This window comes from Hibiscus syriacus, unplaced genomic scaffold, assembly GCF_006381635.1.
Source record: "Hibiscus syriacus cultivar Baekdansim isolate YM2019G1 unplaced genomic scaffold, ASM638163v2 tig00110387_pilon, whole genome shotgun sequence".
NCBI classification, from domain to species: Eukaryota; Viridiplantae; Streptophyta; class Magnoliopsida; order Malvales; family Malvaceae; genus Hibiscus; species Hibiscus syriacus.
Genome location: NW_024062717.1, coordinates 921244 through 934856, shown reverse-complemented (window position 1 = coordinate 934856; position 13613 = coordinate 921244). Strand labels below are relative to the sequence as shown.

The 13613-nt window shown below is 34.6% G+C and overlaps 1 pseudogene; it reads right to left on the bottom strand.

Annotated features, from left to right (window-relative positions):
- Positions 1-7339: 7339 nt before the first annotated feature.
- Positions 7340-7986, bottom strand: LOC120122710 (annotated as a pseudogene).
- Positions 7987-13613: the final 5627 nt, after the last annotated feature.

The following is a 13613-nucleotide window of genomic DNA, read 5'->3' as shown; positions in this document are numbered from 1 at the left end:
TACAACGATGCAATACTTTTTTTATCAATATTATAATATATAATAATTTAGATGCTTACCCAATATGTTTTAACTACAGTCATGGAACGAACTTTTAAATTTTTATGAGGGATGAATTTATGAAATTCTAGGGGTGTAAATAGATTACCAATACAAAATATATAGAAAACATCTAAAACATGTGATGATTTGAATTTTAGGGAGTTGATTGTCCTATGTTGTCCTTAAGGATGGGCATGGGTCGAGTTTTCAGCTAACCCGACACGAAAAATATGCACCCTTCACCCGACATGAACCGGTTTTAAGGTGATTTCACTTGACTCGAAGCCAACCCGCCTTTTTAAGATTAAACTTGAATCTGATTCGAAATAAATTTTTTATAATATTTAATAAAAATTAGGGTTCTAATTAAAAAATTATAAAGAGAGGCATTATTGTATTTTTTTCCTAAATATATAAAATATAATTATATTACTTTTTGGGTCGGGTCAGGTTGGATGTTTTTTACCTTAAAGTCAAACCTGACCCGAACATATACTCTAAAAAAATTGATTCAACCCGAATCAATTTTTTTAAAAAAAACTTATCCAATAAAATTAGGTCGAGTTGAAACTCGTCAGGTCTAGATCTCGTGACCATCCCTAGTTGTCTCTCCTTAGTCTACCAATCCCTGTAGTGATGTTAGCTGGTGTTTTTAATCATTATGAGTTATGACTATGTTAATAGGATATGGCTATAAAGTATTTTTTTTATTTAATTACATGTATGTAATTTATTAGACGATTAATCTAGATTGAGTACTATAAAAGTTTATTATAAGGGTGATTTTCCAACTCAGTTTGTTACGTTCACAACTTCAATATTTGAATTTCCAACTTTAAGGAATCTAGTATCTCATGACACTAAACCAATTGATTACCGATACTTATCCACAAGCATTTTAGTAACAATGAAATAAATCTCAATGATGACAAGGACCGTTATTGAAATTAAGAAATTGTAATTACAAAGTATATATACTAATTATTAATTAATTAAAATATTATGAGTAGATACTATCTTAAAATCACCTAAACTAATTTACTAAGTTATTGAAATTACATATATCATGTCGGAGGTATTACTAATATTATTATATTTTAATTAGTGTTTGATTGTCGCAATACGCCTACACATGACAAGTAATGTGAAGAAAATGAATAGCAAAAGTCATGAGCATTTATTTCATGTGAGCAGTCAGCACTCACACTACGCAGACTAATATTTGTTTTCTAATTAATTTTTCATATTGATCATACTAAATAAATGATGAAAACACAATTTTGTTGGTATCTGTTTAAATTTTAGAATGATATTTTCTAAAACTTTTTTTTTTCTTTTTGAAAAATGGGTACTTTGTATTTGATTAGGATACAAGGTATATCACTCCAAGAACCTCGTTAAAAAACCTTCCTAAACCTATTGGAGGAAAAAGAGTAAACCATGAGGTGGAAAGAACAAGAGTCATGAACGAGCTCCTGAGAGACTGCAAGAGACTACACTAAAACGTCTAACCTGCAGACATAAAACCATCCACAAAACAGAGGCATAAACCAGCCCTGAAGAACACAAAATGAAGGGCTGCATACAAATATCCACATAAACTCCAAAGGATAAGAACACAACCCACACAAATCAATTGACAGTAACACCAACCCACCCCACAAGCAAATCAGCACTACCTGACTCCAGAACATCGAGCACAGAAATCTTCGAGAACAACATCCTAACATTTTTTATGATAAAACCACCAAAACACCACAGAAACCAAGAAAACAACACCAAGGATCATCCAAATAGCACTCCCTTCACCCTCGCTTCCAAAAGAACCCTATATAGAACTAGGCTCACTTCATTACAAGCTAAAATCGAATCAAATAACACGCTTAAGGAAATGGACTAGACCCCCGCAACACAAAAAACACACACTTAGAAATGTTCTCAAGAAATCGAAAAACAATCCCCTAAACAACCCCAACAAAACTGTAACTACCGTCAACGCATAACTATCGACGAATGCTTCTAAAGAATCACATTTTCAGGACTACCACCCACAAGACCAAGTTGCCTACCTAAAAACACTGCTTCATGCGCTTCGACATAAGCTTCAGCCCACCTTTGTTTTAAAACAGAATCTGATATAGATGTATCTGATAATTCGGATAATAAAAGATCCGATTGACTCAAATTGAATTTTTTCAACGCAAGATCTCTTCTCCTCCTCTCGGCTTTTGAAAGGACTTTGCCCTGAATATCTAGCATAGATCCAAATTTCTTCAACTTCAAATTTTTTGTGAAAGACCGGAGCGGCAGAGACAACGACTCCTCGGAATCACGCCCGACAGGATGCTGAGATAAGGACCCTTCAACCTTTTTTCGAAAAGAGTCTAACTCGACATTCGGACTAACGACATAACCATTGGTCATCATCCTATCCAAAGGCGAAGAATGACCATCTAAATCATGTTCCACGTGACCAGCAGGTAAATCTATTACAGAACCCACCAAAGAATTATTAATCTCAGTGACCAAAAATGCCTTATAATATACGATTTTAACCAACTTTTTTTGGATTTGCCAAAATGACCAACTAAATCGCAATGCGATCGATAATTCGTAACGCGATCTCCGGTATCGCAAATCAGTTTCCAGATTCGCAACGCGAACTTCGACTATTGCAACGCGAACTTGGACTATCGCAATGCGATTTACATATTCGCATTGCGATAGTCCAAGTTCGCGTTGCGATAGTCGAATTCGTTGCGATAGTCGAAGTTCGCGTTGCGATTTATTCCAAATTCGTTACGATAGTCCAAGTTCGCGTTGCGATTTATTCCAAATTCGTTGCGATAGTCGAAGTTCGCGTTGCGATTTATTCCAAATTCGTTGCGATAGTCCAAGTTCGCGTTGCGATTTATTCCAAATTCGTTGCGATAGTCCAAAATCGCAACGACTGGTGGTATTGCATTTGTTTCTTAAGAATTTTCTCTAAAAAGATAGTATTCGCGCGGACGTGTCGAAGACACGTATTACCATTACCACAACCATTACCACGACCCGAGACGAGACGGACGGCGGCGGCGGCGCGCGAGAGTCCCCCTTGTTCTCTATCACTCAACAAGGAAGTGGGAAAGCCAACCCTTAAATACCATTCCCAATAGTGTTTCCAATATTATGTAGGATTGAGCATTACCAACACTTGTTTCCAATACAATGTGATTATTTAGGAAACAATTAACAATCATGCACATTAAAACAACTGAATCAGCAACCAATTGCATTAGTATTATACGATTAAATATGTTATAATTAAAAGTCAATCTACAATCAATCGCGATTATTGCAATTTTAAACAAAACATTCAAAAATAATATCATTATTTAAGGCTCAATCCCACATAGTATTGGGAACAAGTGTTGGTAATAGGGGTGTTCAAAATTCGGTTTTAACCGAATTAACCGACCGAACCGAACTAATTCGGTTAATTCGGTCGGCCACCGAATTAGTTCGGTCGGGGAACGGTTAAGGTTTTTTTGGATATTCGGTTAACGGTTAATTCGGTTCGAAATCGGTTAATTAACCGAATTAACCGAATTAACCGAAATAAAATTTTAAATTTTAAATATATTATATATAACATAGCCCAAACCATTTAAAATCCAATTAATAATTTAAGATCTAATAACTTTTAAACCTAAATCAATATTAATTAATTAAAAAATTTATATAAAATTTTTATTTTATAATTATATATTATTTAAATTAATTGTAAACTATTTTTTGAATTAAAAAATATTAAATATATTATATATAACATATGGGCTCAGCCCAAACCATTTAAAACCCAATTAATAATTTAAGATTCAATAACTTTTAAACCTAAATCAATATTAATTAATTAAAAAATTTATATAAAATTTTTATTTTATAATTATATATTATTTAAATTAATTATAAACTGTTTTTTTGAATTATAAAATATTTAATTTTTATATAAATTAGAAAATTTTAAAAAATTTCGGTTAATTCGAAAATTAACCGAATTAACCGAAATTTATTCGGTTCGGTTAATATTTTCGAAAAAAAGTTCGGTTCGGTTAACGGTTAAAGAAAAAAAAAAGTTCGGTTAATTCGAAAATGGTAGTTCGGTCGGTTCGGCCACCGAATTAACCGAATGAACACCCCTAGTTGGTAATGCTCAATCCCACATAGTATTGGAAACACTATTGGGAATGGTATTAAAGGCTTGGCTTTCCCACTTCCTTGTTGAGTGATAGAGAACAAGGGGGACTCTCGCGCGCCGCCGCCGTCGCCGTCTCGTCTCGGGTCATGGTCGTGGTCGTGGTCGTGGTAATATGTGTCTTCGACATGTCCGCGCGAATACTATATTTTTAGAGAAAATTCTTAAGAAACAAATGCAATACCACCAGTCGGCAACGAATTTGGAAAATCGCAACGCGAACTTAGTTAAAATCGTATATTATAAGGCATTTTTTGTCACTGTTGACAAGATTCCTCATACGCCACCTTGTTCAAACGCATTACAGAATGCGACAAAGCCAGCTCTAAATTATTGCCGACAGCACCTGAACATAACTCCACTAATGGATCAACATGCACTAATAAATTACCCACCTCCTCATTAGAAAAGCTGCTCCTTTGGCACAAAGCAATGTGAGCATTTGGCCCATGACGTCCTGCCTGGAGATCAGAATCCTTTGCCCATACCTCTTCTAAGCGGGGAACAACCAAAGCTTTCTCAGGTACTGTCTGCCACGTTCCATCCTTAGCAACCGAACCATCTTTGATATCAAAATTTCCTGTTTGATCAGCTTCCAGTTAAATAATATAGGACGGAACCCGAGTAAGCAACTGCCACATCTATTAGCAACGAATCTTCCCATACAGATTCCAGGTTGAAACAAGGCTCAAACTTTGAAACAAATAATGAAAAAGCCCTATCTCCAACTATCAACTCTACAGATTCCTCCACTCGAGCTTGTCGATTCGTAATTACCTGGATCAAAGCCCTATCAAATGAACCAGGATTCAAGGTTCCTTCCTCTATGGAAATGAGCTCACCCCAATTTCCTGCAATATTTCTGAAAGTTGAAGGATTCCACACAAACGGTGGGGTCCCTTTCCGACCATACTTCCACTTTGACAAAACAGGTTTGCAACGCTTCAATCTGATTGTTTAGAGTAAAAACCATACTCTCTTTATCTTCAAAAGAAATTAAAATTTCTAATCCACTGAGTCTCATAATTCTCGGTTTCAATATGCCTTCTTTGTGATAGCAGCTAGCTCCTTCATTTTGAAAAATTTTCTGCACCAACCTACCAAACTAAATTTAAGGGTAGAAAGCTTATCCTCATCAATAACACCAACAATGGGAGCCTCCAAAGCATTCTCCGCTCTACTTTTGGCTACAACTGGTTTTGGGGTTGAACTCTTTTTTCTCCAAAAAGCTTCACGAGGTTTAAATCTCGCCATAAAAACTCTGACTATGTTGCCATGAATCCTAGATCTATCAGCACAAAATATAGCTTTCGTCGCATCCTCTAAACTGGCGAAATGAACAAAACCGAACCTGCTTCCTCCCTTGCTTCTTTTATTAGGGATGAACGAATCTAACACCTCACCATACTTATCAAACAATAGCTAAAGGCCACGATGATGAAGAAGCTCAGGAATGTTGAAAATGATAATCGAAACACAGTCTTTCCCAACACCAACTCTCGCCTTATTCGCCATCATGACATTCTGAATCAATCTTGACTGTTAAAACAAGTTTTCTTGATGAACAAGATCACCGGAAGATTAAATCACGAATATATCTTGATGAACAAGATCACCGGAAAATTTAAAATTCATTTCAAGAAATAAATGTGATAATTTTTATATTAAAAATTTATGAGATACACTGTACAATACTAGGGGTAATATTTTAATAAGTTTTTAAAAACATTTTTACCAGAGCAGCCGACTGCGAGGTTCTTAGAGTTTGTATTACACACAAAAATCACATTTATACTGAGTTCGGTTAGGTTATTAACATAAGGAAATATTTAATTATTTTATTGGTCTTAAAGTAAGTTATTGTAACATAAAAAAGGGTCAATGTAAATCTAAATTTAAAATTTAAAAGATAAATATAAATTTAAGTAAAAATAATAATATCTATTCAGAATAGTAATATATATTTCTTCTCTTTATTCAAATTAAAATCATATGAATAAGTACGAATCAAGTGACCTAGTGTAAAGGAATTATTGTTCTTTGAGGTTTCGAATTCGAGCACCATGAATGTCAATGATATAAAATGATTGAGAGTTAACTTTGAACATATAATATCTTTATACTTATATTATATTTATAAAAATTTCATATGAATAACTAACAATTACAAAATAAAGTTAATTTATTATAAACTCATCTACTAAAACCTAATAAATAAATAACAATCCTCTTAAATTTAACATTAAAAATATATTTCCAAGAATTGTTATTTGTATAAGAATATTATTTATTCATGAAAGTGAATGATAATTTTTAAATAGTAAAAATTTTAGGGAAAAAAGGGTTTTTCAAATAACTTATTAGTAAAATTTATGTCTATTATATATATGTATATATTATGGATTTATGATTATCTTTCAACAATCTCATATCTAAAATTTGAATGTGAATTTTTACTTGAAAATATAATGTATTTTACCATTATAATATTAATCTTTTTTGGTTAATCTAGGGTGTTTACAATTGGTAGCATATGTTCTAAAGATTCTCAATCATTTGATAATGAACGCTCAAAAACTATGTAGTTGTTGGTGCACGAACCTGACCTCTAGAAATAACAATTATTCTTTAACTATTAAAGTCGCTTGATTCATGCTCATATACCACAAATCTTTGACTTGTTTCGTCCCTCATTTATTTAGTCGATCGATTTATTACTATTCTTAATGATATTTTAACCTAAATTGCCTTGCCTTGCGCTTTTGCTTTTTGTTTAATTTACACATACAATATATATATCAATTGAGTGTTAGTACAAGTGGTTGAAATTAAAAAATTTGAACTTGTAAAGTCAAATTCAAATCCAACTAATGTCACTCTTTAAATTTTTATATACAAACGAAACGTGGGAAGAAGATAAATGCAAGTTTTTATGAATATATATATATATATAAATGCAAGTTAACTTGTAATTGATTACTAAACAAGAAACTTGTTTAAGTTTGAACACATGGTACAGTTGACCGAGGAGAGTAAAAGATAAAAAGAAGCTAAGCTAATTTACCTGTAGCTGTTTATGAAACCTTCAGGAGCTAGTATCGGTAAGTTCAAAATGGTTTCCGGCGGTGGAGCCGGTTCCGATGAGCCAGCACTTGCCTGGCTACACCCAACAATCTGTTCGCATGTCTCGATGAGGCAGTGCCTGCATTTAGGGCAGGATAAATGAGACCTCAGCCACTTGTCGATATATCCAACAGGAACCCATTGTTGCACTTGGGTAGAAGCCGCACGCGGTCACCGGGTGTGAAATCCGAAAGGCATATCACACACTCAGAGTCCAAACCCGGCAGTTTTAACTCGGTCGAGTAGCTCACTTTTGGAAAGGTCTTCAATGCTTTTCGCTTGACCCCTGTGTTTGCTAACCGGGGTTCCGAGGCCAATAAACTCAGAAACCTCAATGCGAACCTGATGATGGAAATGAGTCCAAGTCAGCAAATTACGGCACAGACGAGGATCGACAGAACCGTGATGACGATGTTTCTGATTCCATTGAAGCTGTTGTTATCGGCAGTGGTGTCTGAAGAATTGTGGGGGTTTTCAGGGCTTGGTTGTGTTTGAACATATGGTGTATACAGAAGAAATCTTCTGAAGTAGTGGAATTCTCCTAGAAAATCTTGAACATGTTGAGTGGATGTGGCAACGGACATAGTTTTGGCAGGGTCTGGGTATTTTAGGTTGAGTTTAGATTGTTAAATTCATTTGGACAAGGGAATTTATATATGAGAAAAGGTAGAGGCTTTTTTTAATAGAAGGTAGAGTTTTGAGTTCTGAGAATTATAATCTTTTTAGTTTTAAAATGAATTGTATTTGGGAGTAATCAGGGTTAATTTGGGGCATATAGTAGGAAAAGAGTACCAATATATTTTAGAATAAACTACACTTTTAATATCCTAACTATCACTTTTATTCTATTTTGGTCATCCAATTATATTTTAGAATAAATTATAAATTTGATAATTGATCTTTCTTACATTACTCTCCCTCCTATTTCATTCAATGTAATTAAATTTTTTTTAATTTCCTCACTGAACTTAATACATTGGGTTTTTTGGGTCACTTAGTCATTTTCTTATTATGATGTTACAAATGAATTGTTATATAGATGTAAAACGTCGTCGTTTTGGTGATTTTTTTTAAAACGACACATTTTAATATCGTTAATTATTTAACGGCGGAGTGATAAAAAAAACCCAATGTATTAACTTCAATGAGAAAAATGGAAATTTTTAAAGTTCAGTGAGCAAAATAGGAGAGAGAGTAAAGTTCAATGATGAAATTTGTAATGTTCAATGATGAAATTTGTAATTTATCTTATTTTTTAAAACATACTTAACATTACGTTTTGGTTTTATTTTGATCACTCAATGTTAAAAAATTGACAAAACTGCTGATTTGGGTTTCTTTCTATATTTTTCAATAATAATATGATATTACCTTACATTATCACGTTAGTATCACCATTAAATTTTTAGTAATAGGAGACTAAAATAAAATCAAAACTACATGTCAGATATAATTTTAAAAAATATAACTAAATGATTAAAATAAAATAAAGTTTGCCCTACATTTTATCCTCTTTAATTCATTAGAAGTTAAGTGGGCATTAATTTTAAGCTTTATCATGATACATATCTTAAAAAGAAAATTAATTTAATAGCAATGTTATTGTAGTGTACTGAAAAGCAATATAAATGCCAAAACTTTTTTTAGTCAAATCTATAAATTCCTGTATGAATTCTAATAGGCTTAAAGCACACGTGTTTATGTTTATATATATTGAAATTTAAAGCACATTTTATCAAAAATTAAAATTTAAAGCACGTGTATCATTTGTCAGTAGACGGTCATGTGATTAAATGACGCATACAATTTAGTAACAGGGAACATTATTGTTATTATATTCTCATATTTATTTTATGATTTATATTTAAAATTTATAATTAATTTTTAATAATATTATCTTTAAAAATTGAATTTGAATTTATCAACAACATAACAATAATTTGAAATTAGATTGTTTTTAGTATTGTTAAAGGTCAAAATTTCTTAATCTATGTATTTAGATGCGATTAGGACTGAGGAGATTTGTTATCTTATCCAGGAGTCTATAAGTGAGATTGATTTAGATTGATTATTGTCTATTATATTATTAATAATTAAGAAAAAATTATTTCGTGAAAAACACCAATAGCTATCTATGTTCTAAAAATTCATTTTTTGCAAAAGTTTTGGTGAAACTTTTTAGAATTTGTTACGTTTTTTTAATTAATTCTTTTAAAATAAATATTATTTGAAATTTATTTCGTGAAAAACACCTGTATGTGTTTCAAAACTTCATTTGTTACTATTTTTTCCATATTTGAAGAGCACTATTTATGGATAAGTTTTCAATCATTCTTCTTTTGATTTTGCCATCATTTGTTGGTTTATGTTACTTTTGTTTGTGATTGCGAGTTTCTTGCTCCACCATTTTCAATGAAAAAGGTAACAGGCTAAGGTAATTTCCAGTTGTCTTTTTAATGAAAAATGTAAGTTTAAATTTTAAGGTAACATTTTGATCCTTATTACTTACCTTTGATTATATTTTTTTTGAGTAAATAGTTGAACTGACCGTTTTCTAATGATTTCAGCTTCCCGAACTTTTTTCATCTAAAGGCTCTAAACCTGAGCCCCAAACCCTGTTTAAGTGGGCGTGAAAGCGACGCATTCGTGTGAATTTATTCACCGTATATGCCTAGCAAGTAGCCTTCGGGATTCATATACCTTATGTCTTCGTGTGAATTTATTCTCCGCATAGACATAAGGGAATGTATCCTCTCGAGTTTAACTTAGTCCACACAAGCCTGTGATGGGTTTAGGACTAAGGGTCTGGCAAGCCCAAGGGGGCACCAGCAAGAAGAACTCGGGTACCGTTTTTATAACCTAAACCGGGAGACTTTGAAGAATTAGAGCCTACCCCAGAACCTTATTTCCAAACCTAAGATGTCTGAATTATTTCATGTTTTACTTTCTGTTCAAAGAATGCGAACTAGACAAATATGCGGTTAAGATTTGTTTGAAATTAGCATGCGGGATAGAGATCATGTCCGAGTAGGAATACTAAGCATGTTCGGGTAGATATCATGTGGGGTAGGATTTTTCATTTTTTTTATTTTGTTTTACTTCACTAATTTTTTTTTATTTTCTCTCTTTTATTTTATTTCCATCATTTGCATCATTCGAAAGAGGTGTTGATCCACAAAAAACGTGTTTGTTAAACATGAATAATCTGCATTAATGGACAGAGGGGTTGTAATACAAGAGATGAAAATACAGAGGACAGTCTACAGGGCGACTATGTGTCACATTCAATCCAGAAGACGTGGTACCCGCAATCGAAGAATATGTCACTTTGCTACATTGTAAAGGACTTCGAATGGACCGGAATTTACACTGAGCACACTAAAGTCAAATTTTTTAGAGGAAAAGGCTGTAGGGGCAAGACGAGGAAAAAGTTACTGACCCGGAGATTCCTTTCAAAAACTACGAGAACAAGATGAATTCCAGAAACAAGTCGATAAGCTTTGGATTGAGGGCTTCAATGGCACTTTCGTTAGAAACAAGCTCGGCAGAAAGTGAAGGTCGGAGATGCAGTCCTTCGAGACCTTTTTTGGGGCAAACAGCTTGTCGCTTGCACATTTTAGCCAAAGGAGCCTGAACGGTTCGACAGGATATTCAACCGGTGACAGACGAATGCAGAAGACTAGTCAACATGTCAGAAGCTGTTAGGATATTTTTGTCTCTTAAAAGATAAAATACTTTTGTCCCCAATAAGGATTATTCATAATAACAGGCACATTTTTTGGATCAATGCCTCGAGCATTTCATGCATGATGCATCATGCATTTAGACATATTCTGCATTTTATTATTTTCCTTGCATTCGGATCAACTAACGGAAGAATGTCTCAATAAAGGAATAAATACTGGATACACCGCCTCAAGCGTTGGACACACATCATCCGTATAACATCCGCTTGAAAAAGAAAAGACAAATGGAGGCCAGAATCGCTCAAATCGAGGAGAACATGGCCAAATTGCAAAAAGAACTTGAAGATAAGATAAACCATAGTAGTCTGAGTATTCTGAATACAATCATGAAGAACCAAGAATCTTTGGTTGATCAGATCGTTGCCAAGTTAGTTGGCCTACAACAGACCAGTGCGCCTGGGGCAGGTTCACCGGAAGGGGTAACTATACCACTTATCCCACAAATGGTTCTCTCACCTGAAATCTTATCCGGATTACAAGGGGACTCATATGCTATCAAAGGGAAAGCCATATCTGGTGCAAATATACAAGCTTCCGCGACCAACACTCATTCGGAAGACTATCACATCCCAGATTTTGACGAGGATGATAAGACAAAGAAGATGGAAAAGAAGATCAAGATGTTATAAGATCAAATGAAGATGGTCCAAGGGGACCATGATTATTATGGAGTGGATGCAATGGAGCTGAGCCTGGTTCCAGATTTGGTGCTTCCACCAAAGTTTAAAGTTCCTGAGTTTGAGAAGTTCGACGGGAATAGCTGCCCTTCAGCCCACATCACTATGTTCTGTCGGAAGATGACATGATATGTAGGGAATGACCAACTCTTGATCCACTGTTTCCAGGAGAGCCTATCCGGTTTAGCCATCCTGTGGTACAACCAGCTCAGCCGAACTCATATCAAGACATGGAAAGACTTAGCCAAGTCTTTCTTAGAACAATACAAGCATATCAACGATATGAGACCAGACCGGGTTATGCTACAAAGCCTGGAGAAAAAGCACAATGAAAGTTTTCGACAATACGCACAACGATTGAGGGATCTGGCTGTGCAAGTTCATCCACCCTTGGATGAAAAGGAAACTAGGAAGCTATTCGTACAAACCCTGAAAGCGCCTTATTTCGGGCACCTGGTGGCAATCACATCGGGAAGTTTCTCAGATCTAGTTATGGCTGGGAGAGATGATCGAGCTAGCTATAAAACAAGGAAAAATTGAGGGAGATGACTCCAGTAAGAAGCCTCCCATGAAGAATATCAACAATGTTAGCACCTACAACGCCAACAAAGGTGTTACGGTCTCCACTGTTGTTGTACCATCCAATACTTCTAAACGAACTCAGAAGGAACCAAGGCAAGAAAAGATTTGCATCAGTCCAATCCCAATGACGTATGAGGAGTTACTCCCAACGCTAGTTGAGAAAAATCTTGTGACCCCGGTCCAATCCAAACCTAGAGAGGCCCCATATCCTGAAGGCCATGATATTAACGCCGTATGCAACTATCATATTGGGAGCTCAAGGCACACCACTGAGAATTATGGGGCATTGAAACGTAAGGTCCAAGATCTGATCGATTCAGGGGCTTTCACTTTCAACATGTAATGGGGGCATTCTGATCGAGAGTCATATGGGGCATCCATTAGGAATTTTGTTGCATTATCAAGCATATCATCTTGTTTGAACTTGTTTTTCTTTCGTACTTCTTATGCGTAAACATTTTTAAGCCACTTGACGTTTAAACAAAATGCTCCCCTCTTAGGAAATGAGCAAATTTTAATCTTGAATTCCTTGAATATCACCTTAATTAAAAACTGTTTAACAATTGAGGTTGTAAATCTTTGACAAATGACAAGATTGAACCCTGCAAAACAAAGACCCCTTGGTCCTAATTTAAAAGATACATCAGATACATGTTTTCTCTTACCAAGCTAAGTTTTCTCTTCTCATGAAGAGTCCATCCAAGGTCTGGCATTCAGACATGTATTAAGACGCGAACAGAATGGGGCAACTAACACATGAGATTGCAAAACTAATTGGTTTATACCTTTGTTTATGATGTTCAGTGATGATAATGATCTTCATAGATGTAATAGTCGAGTAAGCAAATCTAGTTTAGGTCAGTTGTTTGGAAATTGAACTCTAAGATGATCCCTTGACTTTCAAAAACACCTAGACTATAACAGTTCTTCTGACAATCTTAGAAATTAATCCGTAAAGCTGAGCTATTCCACTAAGGCAATTGGTTATGAAAACTCGAAAGCCCTGGCTTTATGAATAGATTATGTTCAAACTATGACACTGATCGGACACTTGGCAATTCGGTGTTTGCTCCACTGCTTGTCAGGCCAAAGACTTGTGTGATGACGAACCCTTCAGTGATTTGTCCCTCTAAAGCTGAGCTATTCCACTAAGGCAATTGGTTATAGAGGAAACTCTAAAGCCCTGGCTTTATGAATAGATTACAT